This window comes from Natator depressus, chromosome 1 (assembly GCF_965152275.1).
Source record: "Natator depressus isolate rNatDep1 chromosome 1, rNatDep2.hap1, whole genome shotgun sequence".
In the NCBI taxonomy this organism is placed as follows: Eukaryota; Metazoa; Chordata; order Testudines; family Cheloniidae; genus Natator; species Natator depressus.
The window spans coordinates 245,029,483-245,049,243 of NC_134234.1; the positions used below are offsets into that span (position 1 = coordinate 245,029,483).

Here is a 19,761-nt window from a genome sequence, read left to right on the forward strand (position 1 = left end):
GGCTGCGAAACTTTCGCATGCGTAAGGGCACTTTCATGGAACTTTGTGACTTGCTTTCCCCTGCCCTAAGGGGCAAGAATACCAAGACGAGAGCAGCCCTCACAGTTGAGAAGCGAGTGGCAATAGCCCTGTGGAAGCTTGCAATGCCAGACAGCTATCGGTCAGTCGAGAATCAATTTGGAGTGGGCAAATCTACTGTGGGGGCTGCTGTGATGCAAGTAGCCCACGCAATCAAAGATCTGCTGATATCAAGGGTAGTGACCCTGGGAAATGTGCAGGTCACAGTGGATGGCTTTGCTGCAATGGGATTCCCTAACTGTGGTGGGGCCATAGACGGAACCCATATCCCTATCTTGGCACTGGAGCACCAAGCCGCCGAGTACATAAACCGCAAGGGGTACTTTTCAATAGTGCTGAAAGCACTGGTGGATCACAAGGGACGTTTCACCAACATCAACGTGGGATGGCCGGGAAAGGTACATGACACTCGCATCTTCAGGAACTCTGGTCTGTTTCAAAAGCTGTAGGAAGGGACTTTATTCCCAGACCAGAAAATAACTGTTGGGGATGTTGAAATGCCTATAGTTATTCTTGGGGACCCAGCCTACCCCTTAATGCCATGGCTCATGAAGCCGTACACAGGCAGCCTGGACAGTAGTCAGGAGCTGTTCAACTACAGGCTGAGCAAGTGCAGAATGGTGGTAGAGTGTGCATTTGGACGTTTAAAGGCGCGCTGGCGCAGTTTACTGACTCGCTTAGACCTCAGCGAAACCAATATTCCCACTGTTATTACTGCTTGCTGTGTGCGCCACAATATCTGTGAGAGTAAGGGGGAGACGTTTATGGCGGGGTGGGAGGTTGAGGCAAATTGCCTGGCTGCTGCTTAAGCGCAGCCAGACACCAGGGCGGTTAGAAGAGCACAGGAGGGTGCAGTACGCATCAGAGAAGCTTTGAAAACCAGTTTCATGACTGGCCAGGCTACGGTGTGAAAGTTCTGTTTGTTTCTCCTTGATGAAACCCCCCGCCCCCGGTTCACTCTACTTCCCTGTAAGCTAACCACCCTCCCCTCCTCCCTTCGATCACCGCTTGCAGAGGCAATAAAGTCATTGTTGCTTCACATTCATGCATTCTTTATTCATTCATCACACAAATAGGGGGATGACTACCAAGGTAGCCCAGGAGGGGTGGTGGAGGAGGGAAGGAAAATGCCACACAGCACTTTAAAAGTTTACAACTTTAAAATTTATTGAATGCCAGCCTTCTGTTTTTTGGGCAATCCTCTGTGGTGGAGTGGCTGGTTGGCAGGAGGCCCCCCCACCGCGTTCTTGGGCGTCTGGGTGTGGAGGCTATGGAACTTGGGGAGGAGGGCGGTTGGTTACACAGGGGCTGTAGTGGCAGTCTGTGCTCCAGCTGACTTTGCTGGAGCTCAACCATACACTGGAGCATACTGGTTTGATCCTCCAGCAGCCTCAGCATTGAATCCTGCCTCCTCTCATCACGCTGCTGCCACATTTGAGCTTCAGCCCGGTCTTCAGCCCGCCACTTACTCTCTTCAGCCCGCCACCTCTCCTCCCGGTCATTTTGTGCTTTCCTGCACTCTGACATTATTTGCCTCCGCGCATTCGTCTGTGCTCTGTCAGTGTGGGAGGACAGCATGAGCTCAGAGAACATTTCATCACGAGTGTGTTTTTTTTTCTTTCTAATCTTCACTAGCCTCTGGGAAGGAGAAGATCCTGTGATCACTGAAACACATGCAGCTGGTGGAGAAAAAAAAAGGGACAGCGGTATTTAAAAAGACACATTTTATAAAACAGTGGCTACACTCTTTCAGGGTAAACCTTGCTGTTAACTTTACATACATAGCACATGTGCTTTCGTTACGACGTCGCATTTTGCCTCCCCCCACCGCGTGGCTACCCCCTCAACCCTCCCCCCTCTCCGTGGCTAACAGCGGGGAACAGGCTCCTCTGAGTGTCCCCTGAAGAAAAGCACCCTATTTCAACCAGGTGACCATGAATGATATCTCACTCTCCTGAGGATAACACAGAGAGATAAAGAACGGATGTTGTTTGAATGCCAGCAAACATACACTGCAATGCTTTGTTGTACAATGATTCCCGAGTACGTGCTACTGGCCTTGAGTGGTAAAGTGTCCTACTGTGAAGGACGCAGTAAGGCTGCCCTCCCCAGAAACCTTTTGTAAAGGCTTTGGGAGTACATCCAAGAGAGCTGCGAATGCCAGGGCAAATTAATCCTTTCACATGCTTGCTTTTAAACCATGTATAGTATTTTAAAAGGTACACTCACCGGAGCTCCCTTCTCCGCCTGCCGGGTCCAGGAGGCAGCCTTGGGTGGGTTTGGAGGGTACTGGCTCCAGGTCCAGGGTGAGAAACAGTTCCTGGCTGTCGGGAAAACCGGTTTCTCCGCTTGCTTGCCGTGAGCTATCTACAACCTCCTCATCATCATCATCTTCTTCGTTCCCAAAACCTGCTTCCGTGTTGCCTCCATCTCCATTGAAGGAGTCAAACAACACGGCTGGGGTAGTGGTGGCTGAACCCCCTAAAATGGCATGCAACTCATCATAGAAGCGACATGTTTGGGGCTCTGACCCGGAGCGGCCGTTGGCCTCTCTGGTTTTCTGGTAGGCTTGCCTCAGCTCCTTAAGTTTCACGTGGCACTGCTTCGGGTCCCTGTTATGGCCTCTGTCCTTCATGCCCTGGGAGATTTTGACAAAGGTTTTGGCATTTCAAAAACTGGAACGGAGTTCTGATAGCATGGATTCCTCTCCCCATACAGCAATCAGATCCCGTACCTCCCATTCAGTCCATGCTGGAGCTCTTTTGCGATTCTGGGACTCCATCATGGTCACCTCTGCTGATGAGCTCTGCATGGTCACCTGCAGCTTGCCACGCTGGTCAAACAGGAAATGAGATTCAAAAGTTTGTGGGCCTTTTCCTGTCTACCTGGCCAGCACATCTGAGTTGAGAGTGCTGTCCAGAGCGGTCACAATGGAGCACTCTGGGATAGCTCCCGGAGGCTAATACCGTCGAATTGTGTCCAAAGTACCCCAAATTTGACCCGGCAAGGCCGATTTAAGCGCTAATCCACTTGTCGGGGTGGAGTAAGGAAATCGATTTTAAGAGCCCTTTAAGTCGAAATAAAGGGCTTCATCGTGTGGACGGGTGCAGGTTTACATCGATTTAACGCTGCTAAATTTGACCTAAAGTCCTAGTGTAGACCAGGGCTTAGTCTGTAATAGCCTGAATGCGCATATCATTGGTTCTGCAAATGCCTGTAGCTTGGGTTAAGCTTAAATCAGCTTCCTGCAGCAATTTGCACCTCCTGTGGCCACTCATACAAGCCTGTCTTTCATTAAAGGATGACATAGCTCCCTAAATTAATACGTTTGAAATTCAGGTCAGTCACGAATGGAGCAGAAAGTTCATATTGCCTTATATTATGAATAAAAAAAACCTAATTATTCATCCTAAATAAATTTTTAGCTGCAATTCCAACATCTCTCATATTTATCCATCATCTTTGCCAAATGTTCTTTATCCTCTACCTCCCCACCTTTAAACGTATTGTTATAGGAGACACCAGGTGACACTGTTACACATATTATTGCACATTCCTTTTCACAGAGCGCACCAGTGTATGGTCTTTGTTGTTTGTATTTTTGCAGTACCGGGTTTAATATGGTTTAATATTCGCTGGGCCCATTATGGTTGCCAGGTGTCCAGTTTTTGACCAGAAAGTCGGGTCAAAAAGTGGACCTGGCAGTGTCTGGTCAGCACTGCTGACCGGACACCAAAAGTCCAGGAGTAACCGCAATCAGCCTCCACGCCAGGAGGGCAGGAAGAGCAGCGCTGCTGCCTGGAGGAGCTGCAGCTCAGCTGGAGAGAGAGAAAACTGGCTCCCAAGGACCTGGCTCTGGCGGAGAGAGTTAGGTACTGGCTCTGCACCGCCCCAGGGGGGATCCTGTCCATATCCCTCACTGCTTTGCTGTGCTTGTCCCTGGCCCCTGTCTCTCTCCAGAGACTGACCCTCCCCATCCCACTGTGCTCTCGCCCCGGCCCCTGCCTCGCTCCGGGGTCCAACTTCCCCACCCTGCTGTGCTCTTGGCCCATGGTGGCCACAGATATGTCTTGCGCCGGGCCCACAAAAGGTTAATCTGGCCCTGCACTGTTGTTAGCTTTATGATGCGGATCCCTTAAGGGGAGTTGTGACAAACAACAAGATAATTTGCTCTCTACCTTAATCCTCCAACTAGACTCAGTTCTTCAGTGGGATAGAATTGCTTCCTGGTCACCAGTGCTGAGGTTGAAATATCTGAACGAGGGGTTTGCCTGCATGCTGTTTGTGACACCTTTGTTTCAGGACTGGTGTATATTTTGTAAATAAACAAGTTACACTAAGAAAGTATACAGATTCCATGTCACTGATTTCTCCTTCAATGGGAAATTTTGAAGCCTCTTAATCTGCTACCACTTGGCAGAGGGGCAACAGTACCTGTCACATTGCTGGGGTCACTCCAGGGAAATATAACATTACCTGTACTATGGCCCCCACGGCAATGAGAAGGATTTCAAAGTGTGGTGCAGCATTTCCTTTCAAATTGTGTTGCAGAAGCAATTACTCCTTCTATGGTCTGATATAACTTCTGACATCATGTCATGTTTAGCAAGCACTCAGGAGGCAGGCTTGCTAAGGAGCGAAAGAGCTGATGCTGTTATTAACTATAGGAGCACTCAGCTCAGTCTGGCTGCTTAGTTTTCTCAAAACATCATCACTCATACTGGCCCTGTCTAATGGCTTCACACATGCACTAGGGCTGTCACTGCTGTAATTACATCCTCTCATTAGTAAAGACACGCCTCATGGTAGTCACGTGATACTTAGCCATACAGCAATGCTCTGAACAGGGCTGTCCTGCCACTGTTTGTCAGTGTGCAAGTTGTGTGGGGCTGTGGCCACACCCAGGTGCACCTCTTATGGGTCCTGGAGCACTGCCAGTACCACTAGACTGAATGGAAATTCCAGCACAAATCTGCCAGTTGCTGACTTTTGGTTCTTGCTGGTGACTAGATTTTAGAACAAAAGCAATAAGTTTACTTGATCTGCTGGTTCCTGGGCATACAGTTGTTCCAGGGGAAACCAGCTGAGACCATTTGAAAGATTCTAATGAAGTTTACTGGACTAGTCTAATGCACTAGAGCCAGTCAGTAGTCTCACTATCTTGCATTTCTCAGCACTTTGCAGCCAGATTCAATTTCCATGTGCCCTCTCTGCCCCCTAGCAGTCCCATGCAAGACAAGACAAATGAGCTGAGGGGTTTGGTATTTCAACATAATACTAATATGAGGGTGTATCCTCTTAACTTGGTAATAACTGCATCCTGGACTAACTACCATTACAATCTTCATCCTCAGAGTTTATTTACTCTAGGACATAGCTATTGCTATGAACAGAAAGCACCCTCAAGATGTCATCTAACTAGCTAATCATCTTTTTGAAAATCTGTTTCCTATTATCAATACAATTGCAGTACTCATTAAGTGAGCAGAGCACAATAAAAAAAATATATATATATATATATACACACATACACAATAATTGCACGCAAATGAAATTCAAAGCTCATCATGAATGATGGATAATTGTGGAGCAGATTGTTCTCCTCAGAGATTTTTATCTGTTATTTTCTGAGAAAGGTTTACATCCTTCAAGGAAATCATATTCCAGTCTCAGGATTCTCTAGTAGGATCTGGCCAGTTTGCACCACTCAGGCAGTGCGAAGTGGCCAGGTTATGCCCATAAATGATTGGTAGAGAATACCCCTTGTGAAGGGAAACTCTCAGCTGGTGTAAAACTGGTGGAGGCTCTTCCTGCACTAGGTGCTACCCCCTTTCCTGGTGTAGGGAGCAAGCCAGCGGCAGTTCAGGGATGTGATGGAGCTGAGCACTGCTACAACGGTCCAAAGGTCCTTAGGTACATAGGCTGCTCTAAGTGACACTGGGGCCAGATCTTAATTTAATGCCTAATCCAAAACCCATTGGAGTTGATGGATAGACTCTCACCGACATCAATGGGCCAAATGTTCAGACTGTTTTTGCATGCCTACTTTTGTGCATACAAATGACTGCATGTCTCCAAGTGGGATCACCTATTTTGCACCAGCAAACTGCCAATTGCACATGTAAATTGAGCAGCCAGTTTTACATACAAAAGCGGGCATGCAAAACTGGAAACTTGGCCCAATAAGATTTAATACATAGATCTCCCCTTAATCCATACTGAATATTCTAACATAATATTCATTCTGTCTCTGGTAAAAGAAATATTGGCAGATAGTTTTAGTTTCCATTTGGAAGAAAAATGACTGTTTGAAAGTACATTGGAGCAGCTTTCTTGAGGTGTCGTGTGTGATGTAACATTTATGCTTCTTTCTTGGCTTGGTGTATCAAAAATGTCTTCCTCTAACATATCTATTTTTATCAAGTTGATTTTGTATTGTGTTTTATTTATTTATTTTCTCCTGGAAGTTGTTTCCATTTATCAAAGATTAATTTGTAAGCTCTTCACTACACTTTGGTCCAAAGAAAAATCTCTCTTTATCTAGAGTTTAATAAAATAGACGTGTGTGTGTGTCTGTGTGTGTCTGTGTGTGTGTGTAAAGCTCTTATTGAGAGAAAGCTAAGGCAGAGAGATGAGTTTTGCATGTAGTTCAGAATGAAGAGAGATTATTTGTCACTACTCCTTTCTTTTATCCTGTTCCTGTCTACTTTACATTAATCTGAATGAATGACCTTGATTTCTTCAGAGTCCTGCGTTTATTTTGAATTTTTTGAGGGTGGGATGAGGGGATATATAAACCCCACACGAACAGAAAGAGTTAAGGGGGTGCTTTGGGCTGGAATGGCCCCATCCCTATGCACCTGGAAATCAAGCTAGGACTGGAGCAGTAGTTACAAGGGAGGGAACGTCTCTCAGACCGGGAAAACGCTGGCAAAGGAACAGACTATTGAGCCTTTCCAGCCCTGAAGAGAGGACTGATGGCTTGCAGCGCCCCCTGCCCTTGCAAAGGGGGGTTGCAGGACCGCTGAGCTGAAGGGGAAACAGGACTGATACTTACACTGGAACGAACCCAAGTGGACCCTTAAGTGGACAGTGATACTCCTTGGCCCTTCTGACATCAGAGAGGCCCATACCCTGGAGGGAGCTGCTGACAGGTTTTCCTTTAGTTTGTTTAGCCCCATTTACTGCCTGTGGGCTGTTTGGTGGTTTCGCCTGTGTCAAGGTTCCTTCCCCACTCTGAACTCTAGGGTACAGATGTGGGGACCTGCATGAAAACCCCCTAAGCTTATTTTTACCAGCTTAGGTTAAAACTTCCCCAAGGTACAAACTATTTTACTTTTTGCCCTTGGACATTATTGCTACCACCACCAAGCATCTAACAAATATATAACAGGGAAAGAGCCCGCTTGGAAACGTCTTTCCCCAAAAATCCTCCCCAAACCCTACACCCCCTTTCCTGGGGAAGGCTTGATAAAAATCCTCACCAATCTGCATAGTGAACACAGACCCAAACCCCTGGATCTTAAGAACAATGAAAAAGCAATCAGGTTCTTAAAAGAAGAATTTTAATTGAAGGAAAAAGTAAAAAGAATCACCTCTGTAAAATCAGGGTGGTAAATACCTTACAGGGTAATCAGATTCAAAACATAGAGAATCCCTCTAGGCAAAACCTTAAGTTACAAAAAGACACAAAAACAGGAATATACATTCCATCCAGCACAACTTATTTTATCAGCCATTTCAACAAAACAGAATCTAACACATATCTAACTAGATTACATACTAAGTTCTAAGACTCCATTCCTTTTCTGTTCCTAGCAAAAAACAACACACAGACAGAGAAAATCTGTGTTTCTCCCCCACCTCCAGCTTTGAAAGTATCTTGTCTCCTCATTGGTCATTTTGGTCAGGTGCCAGCGAGGTTATCCTAGCTTCTTAACTCTTTACAGGTGAAAGAGTTTTTTCTCTGGCCAGGAGGGATTTTAAAGGTGTTTACCCTTCCCTTTATATTTATGATAGAGAGCGACTATGCCACCTGTAATGGTAATACCACTTAGCAATTACCTCTCCAAAACATCTTTTTAACATTAAACCAATAAACCCTCACTATACCTCTCTGAGGAGCACAATTACTACCATTTTACAGGTAGGTAAACTGAGGCAGACAGGTTGCATGACTTGCCCAAGGCAACAAGGATGTCAGTGTCACAGCTGGGCCTAGAATTTGGGAAGGATGGCTCTCAGTCCTGTGCCACCTCTCCCTAAAGGGCTCCTGCACACATCTCAGAGGAAGCTTTCAGTTTCCATCGTTAGCTTATGAGCATTCAAACTATGTACGTAGAAAATGGATTTCAGTTCTGATTGTGAATGTTTCCATGCCTCCCCTGACCTCCTTGCTCCTGAGGAAGTGTCCTGAGACCCAGAATGGAGACCTCAGCAATCACAAAGTCAGCCTATTTGAGAGAGAAAGACAGAGAAGCCACCCTGCAGCTTTAACAAGAAACAGCTGGGATTGGCTAAACCAGTGGTTCTCAACCCATGGCCTGTGGGCTGCATGCAGCCCAATTAGCACACAGCTGTGGCCCAGCTGTGTGAGAAAGATTGCCAGGCTGCGCGGGGTTTGGGTTCCCGGCTGCCTGGCTACCCAGCGTTACGGAGTCTAGGCTGCCCAGCCAGGTGCAGCAGGGTCAGGGTCACCGGCTGACCCTGTGTGGCAGGGGTCATGGGCTGCCAGCTGGCCCCATGGGGTTTGGGCTGCCTGACGACCAGCCCCACAGATCCGGTGGGGTCCGAGGCTGCTGGCCAGCCGGCCCCACAGCAGCAGAAGGTCTGGGGGCTGACCCACAGGGTTGGGATCCAAGGTCGGCGTCAGGGCTGCTGGCCAGCCCTGCGGGGTTGTGGTCTGGACTGCCCTGCCATCTGGCCCAGCGTGGCTGAGTCCAGGGTTGGGGCTGCCACCCGACCCTACACAGAGGGGTCTGGGGTCTCTGTCACCCAGCCCCCCACCCAGGACTCCACTCCTGGCCCCACTTTGTGGAGGGGGGTCTCTGGGCAGGAGGAGCTGGGCATAGGAGTCAGGGGAGGGGCTCCGGGGGGGGCGCTGTGGTTTTCAACCTGCGGCCCGGGTAACACACTGTGGGCTACATATGCATCCCACAACGATAAATAGGTTGAGAACCACTGGGCTAAACTGCTGTGAGGACTTGGATCTTGGCCATTACTACCTATGCACAGTGATTTCATTTGGCATGCAAGAAGCACCTGTGTCCTCACTGGAGAAGCAGCATTCTGGGCTGATATTTTTTTTATTTTCATTCGCTTCCTCCTTCCTTCCCAGCTAGGTAGTAGGATGTCAGTGAGGAAGTAGAACTGTGGCACAAGGAGACTTGCCTTACTCTGAAGAGAGATGTTTTCTTTGGCTTTGCATTAACTTTGTGTACCTAGGGGCCTATGTGCATGGGTGCTGACATACTCATTCCCATGTTTGCTTAGTCATCACAAGGGGCTGCAGTGCTCTCTTCTCTTTTGGCCTGGGGGTGTGAGTGTGACTAGGGGAATGGTCCTATTGTGGGGAACTTCCCTGGCTTATAAAGTACCTGGTGGAATTGGCTAGCGAAAGGATCTGAGTCCTCACTCCCACTTCCTTTACCCAGAGGCCTACCTGACCTCGAGGACTCCCCTTCCACTCTCATGTGTGGCAGAGTCCTTGTAACCCCGACAAGGCTGGGCCCAGGATTCTTGGGGGGCTCGACCCCCCCATCTTAGGGCAGGGGCTAGGACGTCCCCACTCCAGGGTACTCTCTCCACTCTGGATGCTTCCCTGACCCACTGATCATGGCATGTAGTTCAAAGCAAATACAATTTATTAAACAGCAACTAATTAAAAAAATAAGGAAAAAATGGAAAAGGTGAAAGGAAAACACGTAACCCTGCTTTGTGGCACGGGGAACCACAAACAGCCATCGCAGGAATGTCAGGGCAGTTTACAGTCTATTCCTCACATGTCCCAGGCCTCCCACCCAGGCCCTGGCTGTGCTGCAGGGATGCTGTGGTCACACACTTGCTCTGGCAGTGGCCACACGCCTTCAGGCTCTAGGTGGCAGGACCCTTCTTCCCAGCATCATCCCCCCGTTGGGGTTATGATCAGTGATGAGCTGCCAAAATCTTAACAACCGGTTCCCTATAAAAAGTTCTGGTTTAAGGGATGTGCCCCAGTATGTATTTTTTGTACCAACAGGGTTACCATACGTCCGTATTTTCCTGGAAGGAATTTTTAAAATTTAAAAATTCCTCCCGGAGAGCGATTTAAGAACCAAAAAGCCTGACCTGTCCGGGAAAATACGGAGGTATGTTAAACCTGCCTAAAGTTCTTTTTTAAAAAGATGGGCCTGAACCAGAAATGAGCTCCCTTTCACAGGTGTGGGTCCCCACCACTCCCTGGGGGTGTGCTAGGGTGACCAGATGTCCCGATTTTATAGGGACAGTCCTGATTTTGGGGTCTTTTTCTTATATAGGCTCCTATTACCCCCCACCCCCTGTCCTGATTTTTCACACTTGCTGTCTGGTCACCCTAGGGTGTGCACATGTGTGGGTCCCAGCTGCTCCCTGCCCCCCTCATTGAAGCAGGTGTGCAGGGTTACTGCCCTGGGAACTGCAGGGCACCAGTGGACGTGGGGCCAGCTGCAGACAGGGGCATGGGGCAGGGCTAGCTGGAGGCAGGGGGTGCCGGGCTGGCTGCGGGCAGGGCAGGGGGTGCAGGGTTGGCTGTGGCAGGGGGGTGTGGGGCTGGCTGGAGGAAGGGCAGGGCAGGGGCTGACTGGAGGTAGAGGCTGGCTGGAGGCAGGGCAGGGGGGTGCAGGGCAGGCTGGAGACGGGGTGTGGGGCTGGCTGGCTTCGGGCAGGGCTGCAGGGGGCTGTGGCAGGGGTTGTCTGGAGACAGCGGGTGTGGGGCTGGCTAACTTCGGGCAGCGAGGTGCGGCAGGGGCTGGCTGGGACAGGGCAGGGGGTGTGGCAGGGGCTGGCTGCGGGCAGGGTAGGGGGTGCGACAGGGGCTGGCTGGAGACAGGGCAGGGGGTGTGGCAGGGGCTGGCTGCGGGCAGGAGGTGCGGGGTCGGCTGGAGGCGGGGGTGGCTGGAGACAGGGCAGGGGGTGCGGCACGGGTGGCTGCGGGCAGGGCAGGGGGTGCATGCAGCAGGGGCTGGCTGCAGGCAGGGGGTGCAGAGGGTGGCTGGAGATAGGCTGGCTGCGGGCAGGAGGTGCGGCAGGGGCTGGTGCGGGGAGGACAGGGGTTGCGTGCGGCAGGGGCTGGCTGCGGGCAGAGGGTGCGGGGGTGGCTGGAGACGGGGGCTGGCTGTGGGCAGGGGGTGTGTGCGGCAGGGGCTGGCTGGAGACAGGGCAGGGGGTGTGGCAGGGGCTGGCTGCGGGCAGGAGGTGCAGGGGTGGCTGGAGGCGGGGGTGGCTGGAGACAGGGCAGGGGTGGCTGCGGGCAGGGCAGGGGGTACGTGCAGCAGGGGCTGGCTGCAGGCAGGGGGTGCAGAGGGTGGCTGGAGATAGGCTGGCTGCGGGCAGGAGGTGCGGCAGGGGCTGGTGCGGGCAGGACAGGGGTTGCATGCGGCAGGGGCTGGCTGCGGGCAGAGAGTGCAGGGGTGGCTGGAGACGGGGGCTGGCTGCGGGCAGGGGGTGTGTGCGGCAGGGGCTGGCTGGAGACAGGGCAGGGGGTGTGGCAGGGGCTGGCTGCGGGCAGGAGGTGCAGGGGTGGCTGGAGGCGGGGGTGGCTGGAGACAGGGCAGGGGTGGCTGCGGGCAGGGCAGGGGGTACGTGCAGCAGGGGCTGGCTGCAGGCAGGGGGTGCAGAGGGTGGCTGGAGATAGGCTGGCTGCGGGCAGGAGGTGCGGCAGGGGCTGGTGCGGGCAGGACAGGGGTTGCATGCGGCAGGGGCTGGCTGCGGGCAGAGAGTGCAGGGGTGGCTGGAGACGGGGGCTGGCTGCGGGCAGGGGGTGTGTGCGGCAGGGGCTGGCTGGAGACAGGGCAGGGGGTGTGGCAGGGGCTGGCTGCGGGCAGGGTAGGGGGGTGCGGCAGGGGCTGGCTGGAGACAGGGCAGGGGGTGTGGCAGGGGCTGGCTGCGGGCAGGAGGTGCGGGGGTGGCTGGAGGCGGGGGTGGCTGGAGACAGGGCAGGGGTGCGGCAGGGGTGGCTGCGGGCAGGGCAGGGGGTACGTGCAGCAGGGGCTGGCTGCAGGCAGGGGGTGCAGAGGGTGGCTGGAGATAGGCTGGCTGCGGGCAGGAGGTGCGGCAGGGGCTGGTGCGGGCAGGACAGGGGTTGCGTGCGGCAGGGGCTGACTGCGGGCAGAGGGTGCGGGGGTGGCTGGAGACGGGGGCTGGCTGCAGGCAGGGGGTGTGTGCGGCAGGGACTGGCTGCGGGCAGGCAGTGTGGGGGTGGCTGGAGACGGGCTGGCTGCGGGCAGGGCAGGGGGTGCGGCAGGGGCTGTCTGCAGTCAGGGGGGGCAGGGGTGGCTGGAGGCAGGGGCTGGTGCGGGCAGGGTGGTGGGTGCTCACGGGGAGAGCGGCTCGGAGCAGCCCGAGCAGCAGAATGCAGCCCAGGCCCAGCAGAGCAGCCGGGGACCCAGGGCCAGGGGAGCAGCAGCAGCACCAGGGCTCGTGCCCAGGGCCATGCGGCAGCCCACATGGCTCCCGCAGCGCAGCGCCCCCGGCGGCCGGAGGAGGAATTACATCACTTCCCGGCCGGAGCCCATCAAAGCCTCAGCGCCCCCTTCAGGGAAGCGGGTTAACAACTGGTTCTAAAACTGCTTCCAAATTTAACAACCGGTTCGTGCGAACCGGCTCCAGCTCACCACTGGTTATGATCCCCCTTGCAGTCTGGCCTGAGAAGCCTCTTGGCTGAGGGCTTTTCCCTGCACTGGGCCCTCTGCCCAGGGCCCCCCTTCACTCTCCCCAGCTGCTCACCCCACCCGGTTCTGGACTGCTCCAGCCCCAGCCCCAGCTCCTGCTTCAGCGCTAGGGTGACCAGGTGTCCAGTTTTCGACCAGAACACCCAGTCCAAAAGGGACACTGGTGGCTCCAGTCAGCACCGCCAACCGGACCATTAAATGTCCGGTCGGCGGTGCTGCAGCACTAAGGCAGGCTAGTCCCTACCAGTCCTGGGGCACTGTGCTATGCCTCAGAAGCGGCCAGCAGGTCCAGTTCCTCGGCAGGGGTGCCACGGGGCTCTGTGTGCTGCCCACACCCTGAGCACCGGCTCTGCACTCCCATTGGCTGAGAACTGGCCAAAGGGAGCTGGGGGGTGGTGCCTGTGGGCGAGAGCAGCAGGCACGGCACCTCCTGCCCCCCACCCCCAGCCTACTAGCGCTGGACCTGCTGGCCACTTCCGGCACGCGCACAACACGGTGTCAGGAGAGGCAGGCAGCGTGCCTGCCTTAGCCCTGCCCGCTGAGCCACTAACCGGGAGCTGCGCAAGGTAAGCTCATGCCCCAACCCTGAGCCCCAAACCCCTGTCCCAGCCCTCCCAAACCTGGAGCCCCCTCATGCACCCCAAAGCCCTCATCCCCGGCCCCACCCCAGAGCCAGCACCTCCACCCCAGAGCCCTCACCCCCCTGCACCCCAACCCCCAGCCCAGAGCCCCCTCCCACACCCTGAATCCCTCATCCGCGGCCCAGAGTCCACATCCTCTCCCGCACCCCCAGCACCTGCCCCAGCCCAGTGAAAGTGAGTGAGGGTGGGGGAGAGCGAGTCACCGAGGGAGGGGGAATGTAGTGAGCCGGGGGCAGGGTGTCAGGGAAGGGGTAGGGTGGGGGGGGCCTCGGGGAAGGGGAGGGCTAGGGTGTTCGGTTTTGTGCGATTAGAAAGTTGGCAACCCTACCCAGCGCTGCTGCTTCTCTGGCCCCTCTGGCTCTGGCTGCTGCTCTCTCCTTCGCTGGGCCCTGCTCTGGCCAGGCAACTCCAGCACACACAGGGGACAGGACCCCACACTCTTGTCTCCCTCATTGGCTGCCTGCCAGGATAATCAGGCTGACCTGGACCACTGACCTCTCCCCATTGGCCCTGGGGACTGTCAGTCTCAGGGTCTTGATTTCTCATTGGCCCTTCCACTTTCTTTTGGTACTGGGAGAGGCCAAGCAAAGCCCCCCACTAAGTTTCAGTAAGGGCTAAGGGTCTGCTTACATTAGCAAATGTGTAACTAACGAGACATGTGCCTATCACTGCACTGATTGCTCTCCCTTTATCTGAGTCTGTGGCTGTCTTTGTCCTTTCCGACAGTACTCCTCTTTGGGGCAGGGACTCTTTGGCTCCTCTGTGTTGACCTGGTGGGATCATTTCAAATGGCGAGATGACAACAGAGTCTGTAGTTGTTTAATCTGTGAGCTGTTGTCTGAATGAATTTGCAGGCACACAGTCCCGCCAGTAGTGGGCATGCACTGGGACCAGTGACTTGTTTCAGATGAGGAAGTAGCCGTCAGAGGACAGTAGGTTGCTATCACTACGAACATGTGCAGGATTGAAACCAGCAACCCACAGATGAAAGGTTCTAGGTACCCATTACCACCAGTAGTCTGAGCCATCCAGTCCGTGGTCCCCCTCCCACCCCCCGCTCGGCTCAGTGTTAATGTTGAAATCAGAGCCATGTGAAACTTAGTGGATTTAATTCCCTGAAAACATTTCCCTTGGCTTTCATTTATTAGATTTGATTTTCACTTTGAGTTCTGGCTTTGAACAAACCCACAAACTCACTTACAGTCCCAGAGTCTGGAAGAACAGGGAGTGCTGCAAGTCAAAACTGAGGTGCATTAGCAAAGCTGGGAGAGGGGGACTTTGCAGAGCACCTTCCTACCCTATACAGTCTGTAACTCTAGTCATTTCTGTTAGGCTCCATTTTCATGAACAGAATTATGCTCTCACTTCTGGTAGAAAACAATGTGTGACAAAGTGGCTGTTCCTTTAGCTCTTGCCTAGGGAAAGGGTTCTAATCCCTGCACAGGCCTCGACTTCAAGTCACGGATTCAGGACTATTAAATGGCACATTTGTGATCACCTCTTGCAGTGCTCTGTGCATACAGATTATCCCCTTCCCCTCCATCACACATATTACATGATGAGTAATAGTGAATGAATGGCATTCAGGGCCTGATCTGGGGGATGGATGCTTTAAACCCTAGCTCTGAGAAGGTTTTAAAAGTGATCTGAGGATTGGAAGAAACAACCATGAATTAGCAATCAAAGGAACAGAAGCAATCAATATCACAGAAAAGCTTGGCTCATGCTAGCAGAGATCTGAAGTCAACCTTTGCGCACACATACTGGGATCAGTATAGCAGAGAGCGCGAGAGTGGGATAGTAGATGTACACTGGGTCTACAAGGACTGGTATAGCACAGATTAACTCGGCCCAGTATTGTAAACTATACTGTATTCATCAGAGGCTGTGCTGTATGTACGAAACAGGTCTCATCTCAACAGTCAGGCAGCCATTCTGGAATAGACTGGTCAGGGCTTTGATGCCACTGCAGAAATGAAGCAAGTGCAATGTCCTTAAGTGTAGGTGCATGGTGGCAGCTGGTTTCTGCAAATTACCAGCCCCCAGAGATCCAGTCTCTTCTTCATGTGGCTCAGGATCAGGTCACTGCCAGGAGAGAGATCGGAAAGGGTGCATTAATGGGTGTCATTGTAGACAGTGAATGCAGAGGACGTGTCCAAGATGCACCCAATGTCACCCAGTTGTTATTCCTTAAGACTTTCCATTTACCAAATAAGTGCTCTTCAGCCTCTTCAGAACTGCTCTTCAGCTCTTCACCTCCTGTGCTAGTCACTTTTCCTCCTGAAAGGAAGATGTAGGATTCAGGCTTGACTAGCCTTGAAAGACACAAGGCCACACATTTTGCTTTGTTACTCCAGCATAGCTTCACAGGAGCCGGCGGAATTCTTCAGGGTTTACAGAGAGTGGGAGTTAGTCCATCAGCTCTGTTTGGTGTGGGCTATAGGCTGATGATAGCACAATAACACTGTCACACTTAGCCCTGGTCTACACTAGGAGTTGAGATCGAATTTAGCAGCGTTAAATCAATTTAACCCTGCACCCGTCCACACGACAAAGCCCTTTTTTTCGACTTAAAGGGCTCTTAAAATCGATTTCCTTACTCCACCCCCGACAAGGGAATTAGCGCTGAAATCAGCCTTGCTGGGTCGAATTTGGGGTACTGTGGACACAATTAGATGGTATTGGCCGCCGGGAGCTATCCCAGAGTGCTCCATTGTGACCGCTCTGGACAGCACTCTCAACTCAGATGTGCTGGCCAGGTAGACAGGAAAAGGCCCACGAACTTTTGAATCTCATTTCCTGTTTGGCCAGCGTGGCAAGCTGCAGGTGACCATGCAGAGCTCATCAGCAGAGGTGACCATGATGGAGTCCCAGAATCGCAAAAGAGCTCCAGCACGGACCGAATGAGAGGTACTGGATCTCATAGCTTTATGGGGAGAGGAATCTGTGCTATCAGAACTTCGTTCCAGTTTTTGAAATGCCAAAACATTTGTCAAAATCTCCCAGGGCATGAAGGACAGAGGCCATAACAGGGACCCGAAGCAGTGCCACGTGAAACTTAAGGAGCTGAGGCAAGCCTACCAGAAAACCAGAGAGGCAAACGGCAGCTCTGGGTCCGAGCCCCAAACATGTCGCTTCTATGATGAGCTGCATGCCATTTTAGGGGGTTCAGCCACCACTACCCCAGCCATGTTGTTTGACTCCTTCAATGGAGATGGAGGCAACATGGAAGCAGGTTTTGGGGACGAGGAAGATGATGATGATGAGGTTGTAGATAGCTCACAGCAAGCAAGCGGAGAAACCATTTTTCCTGACAGCCAGGAACTGTTTCTCACCCTGGACCTGGAGCCAGTGTCCCCCGAACCCACCCAAGGCTGCCTCCCAGACCCGCCAGGCGGAGAAGGGACCTCTGGTGAGTGTACCTTTTAAAATACTATACATGGTTTAAAAGCAAGCATGTTTAATGATTAATTTGCCCTGGCATTTGCGGCTCTCCTGGATGTACTCCCAAAGCCTTTGCAAAAGGTTTTTGGGGAGGGCAGCCTTATTCCATCCACCATGGTAGGACACTTTACCACTCCAGGCCAGTAGCACGTACTCGGGAATCATTGTAGAACAAAGGATTGCAGTGCATGTTTGCTGGCGTTCAAACAACATCCGTTCTTTATCTCTCTGTGTTATCCTCAGGAAAGTGATATCATTCATGGTCACCTGGTTGAAATAGGGTGCTTTTCTTCAGGGGACACTCAGAGGTGCCCGTTCCTGCTGGGCTGTTTGCATGTGGCTGAACAGAAATGTTCCCCGCTGTTAGCCACGGGGAGGGGAGAGGAGGGAGGGGCTAGCCATGTGCTGGGGGGAGGCAAAATGCGACCTTGTAACGAAAGCACATGTGCTATGTATGTAATGTTAACAGGAAGGTTTACAGTGAAAGAGTGTACCCATTGGTCTATAAAATGTGTTTTTTTAAATACCACTGTCCCTTTTTTTCCTCCACCAGCTGCATGTGTTTCAAGGATCACAGGATCTTCTCCTTCCCAGAGGCTAGCGAAGATTAGAGGCGAAAAAAACGCACTCGTGATGAAATGTTCTCTGAGCTCATGCTGTCTTCCCACACTGACAGAGCACAGACGAGTGCGTGGAGGCAGACAATGTCAGAGTGCAGGAAAGCTCAAAATGACCGGGAGGAGAGGTGGCGGGCTGAAGAGAGTAAGTGGCGGGCTGAAGAGAGTAAGTGGCGGGCTGAAGAGAGGGCTGAGGCTGAAAGGTGGCGGCAGCTTGATGAGAGGAGGCAGGATTCAATGCTGAGGCTGCTGGATCAAACCAACATGCTCCAGCGTATGGTTGAGCTGCAGGAAAGGCAGCTGGAGCACAGACTGCCACTACAGCCCCTGTGTAACCAACTGCCCTCCTCCCTAAGTTCCATAGCCTCCTCACCCAGACGCCCAAGAACGCGGTGGGGGGGCCTCCGGCTACCCAGCCACTCCTCCCCAGAGGATTGCCCAAGCAACAGAAGGCTGGCATTCAATAAGTTTTAAAGTTTTAAACTTTTAAAGTGCTGTGTGGCCTTGTCCTTCCCTCCTCCACCACCCCTCCTGGTGCCTCTCTCCTCCACCACCCCTCCTGGGCTACCTTGGTAGTTATCCTCCTATCTGTGTGATGAATGAATAAAGAATGCATGAATGTGAAGCAACAATGACTTTATTGCCTCTGCAAGTGGTGATCGAAGGGAGGTGGGGAGGGTGGTTAGCTTACAGGGAAGTAGAGTGAACCAAGGGGCGGGGGGTTTCATCAAGGAGAAGCAACAGAACTTTCACACCGTAGCCTGGCCAGTCATGAAACTGGTTTTCAAAGCTTCTCTGATGCGTACCGCGCCCTCCTGTGCTCTTCTAACTGCCCTGGTGTCTGGCTGCGCGTAACCAGCAGCCAGGTGATTTGCCTCAACCTCCCACCCCGCCATAAATGTCTCCCCCTTACTCTCACAGATATTGTGGAGAGCACAGCAAGCAGTAATAACAGTGGGAATATTGCTTTTGCTGAGATCTAACCAAAGTCTAACTGCGCCAGCTCGCTTTTAAACGTCCAAATGCACATTCTACCACCGTTCTGCACTTGCTCAGCCTGTAGTTGAACAGCTCCTGACTACTGTCCAGGCTGCCTGTGTACGGCTTCATGAGCCATGGCATTAAAGGGTAGGCTGGGTCCTCAAGGATAACTACAGACATTTCAACATCCCCAAAGGTTATTTTCTGGTCTGGGAATAAAGTCCCTTCCTGCAGCTTTTGAAACAGACCAGAGTTCCTGAAGATGCGAGCGTCATGTACCTTTCCCGGCCATCCCACCTTGATGTTGGTGAAACGTCCCTTGTGATCCACCAGAGCTTGCAGCACTATTGAAAAGTACCCCTTGCGGTTTATGTACTCGCCGGCTTGGTGCTCCGGTGCCAAGATAGGGATATGGGTTCCGTCTGTGGCCCCACTACAGTTAGGGAATCCCATTGCAGCAAAGCCTTCCACTGTGACCTGCACATTTCCCAGAGTCACTACCCTTGATATCAGCAGATCTTTGATTGTGTGGGCTACTTGCATCACAGCAGCCCCCACAGTAGATTTGCCCACTCCAAATTGATTCCCGACTGACCGGTAGCTGTCTGGTGTTGCAAGCTTCCACAGGGCTATCGCCACTCGCTTCTCAACTGTGAGGACTGCTCTCATCTTGGTATTCATGCGCTTCAGGGCAGGGGAAAGCAAGTCACAAAGTTCCATGAAAGTGCCCTTACGCATGTGAAAGTTTTGCAGCCACTGGGAATCGTCCCAGACCTGCAACACTATGCGGTCCCACCAGTCTGTGCTTGTTTCCTGAGCCCAGAATCGGCGTTCCACAGCATGAACCTGCACCATTAGCACCATGATGCCCACATTGCCAAGGCCCGTGCTTTGAGAGAAATCTGTGTCCATGTCCTCATCACTCACGTCACCGCGCTGACGTCACCTAATCGCCCGGTATCGCTTTGCCAGGTTCTGGTGCTGCATATACTGCTGGATAATGCGTGTGGTGTTTAATGTGCTCCTAATTGCCAAAGTGAGCTGAGCGGGCTCCATGCTTGCCGTGGTGTGGCGTCTGCACAGAAAAAAGGCGCG

The 19,761-nt window shown here is 52.5% G+C and overlaps 1 long non-coding RNA gene across 1 annotated transcript; it reads right to left on the minus strand.

Annotated features, from left to right (window-relative positions):
• Positions 1-1,310: 1,310 nt before the first annotated feature.
• Positions 1,311-14,094, minus strand: LOC141985466 (uncharacterized). Its single transcript, XR_012638947.1, has 3 exons — positions 13,953-14,094; positions 2,308-2,716; positions 1,311-1,757 (listed from the first exon to the last, which is right to left on the minus strand). It is a non-coding gene; the product is annotated as an uncharacterized LOC141985466 (long non-coding RNA).
• Positions 14,095-19,761: the final 5,667 nt, after the last annotated feature.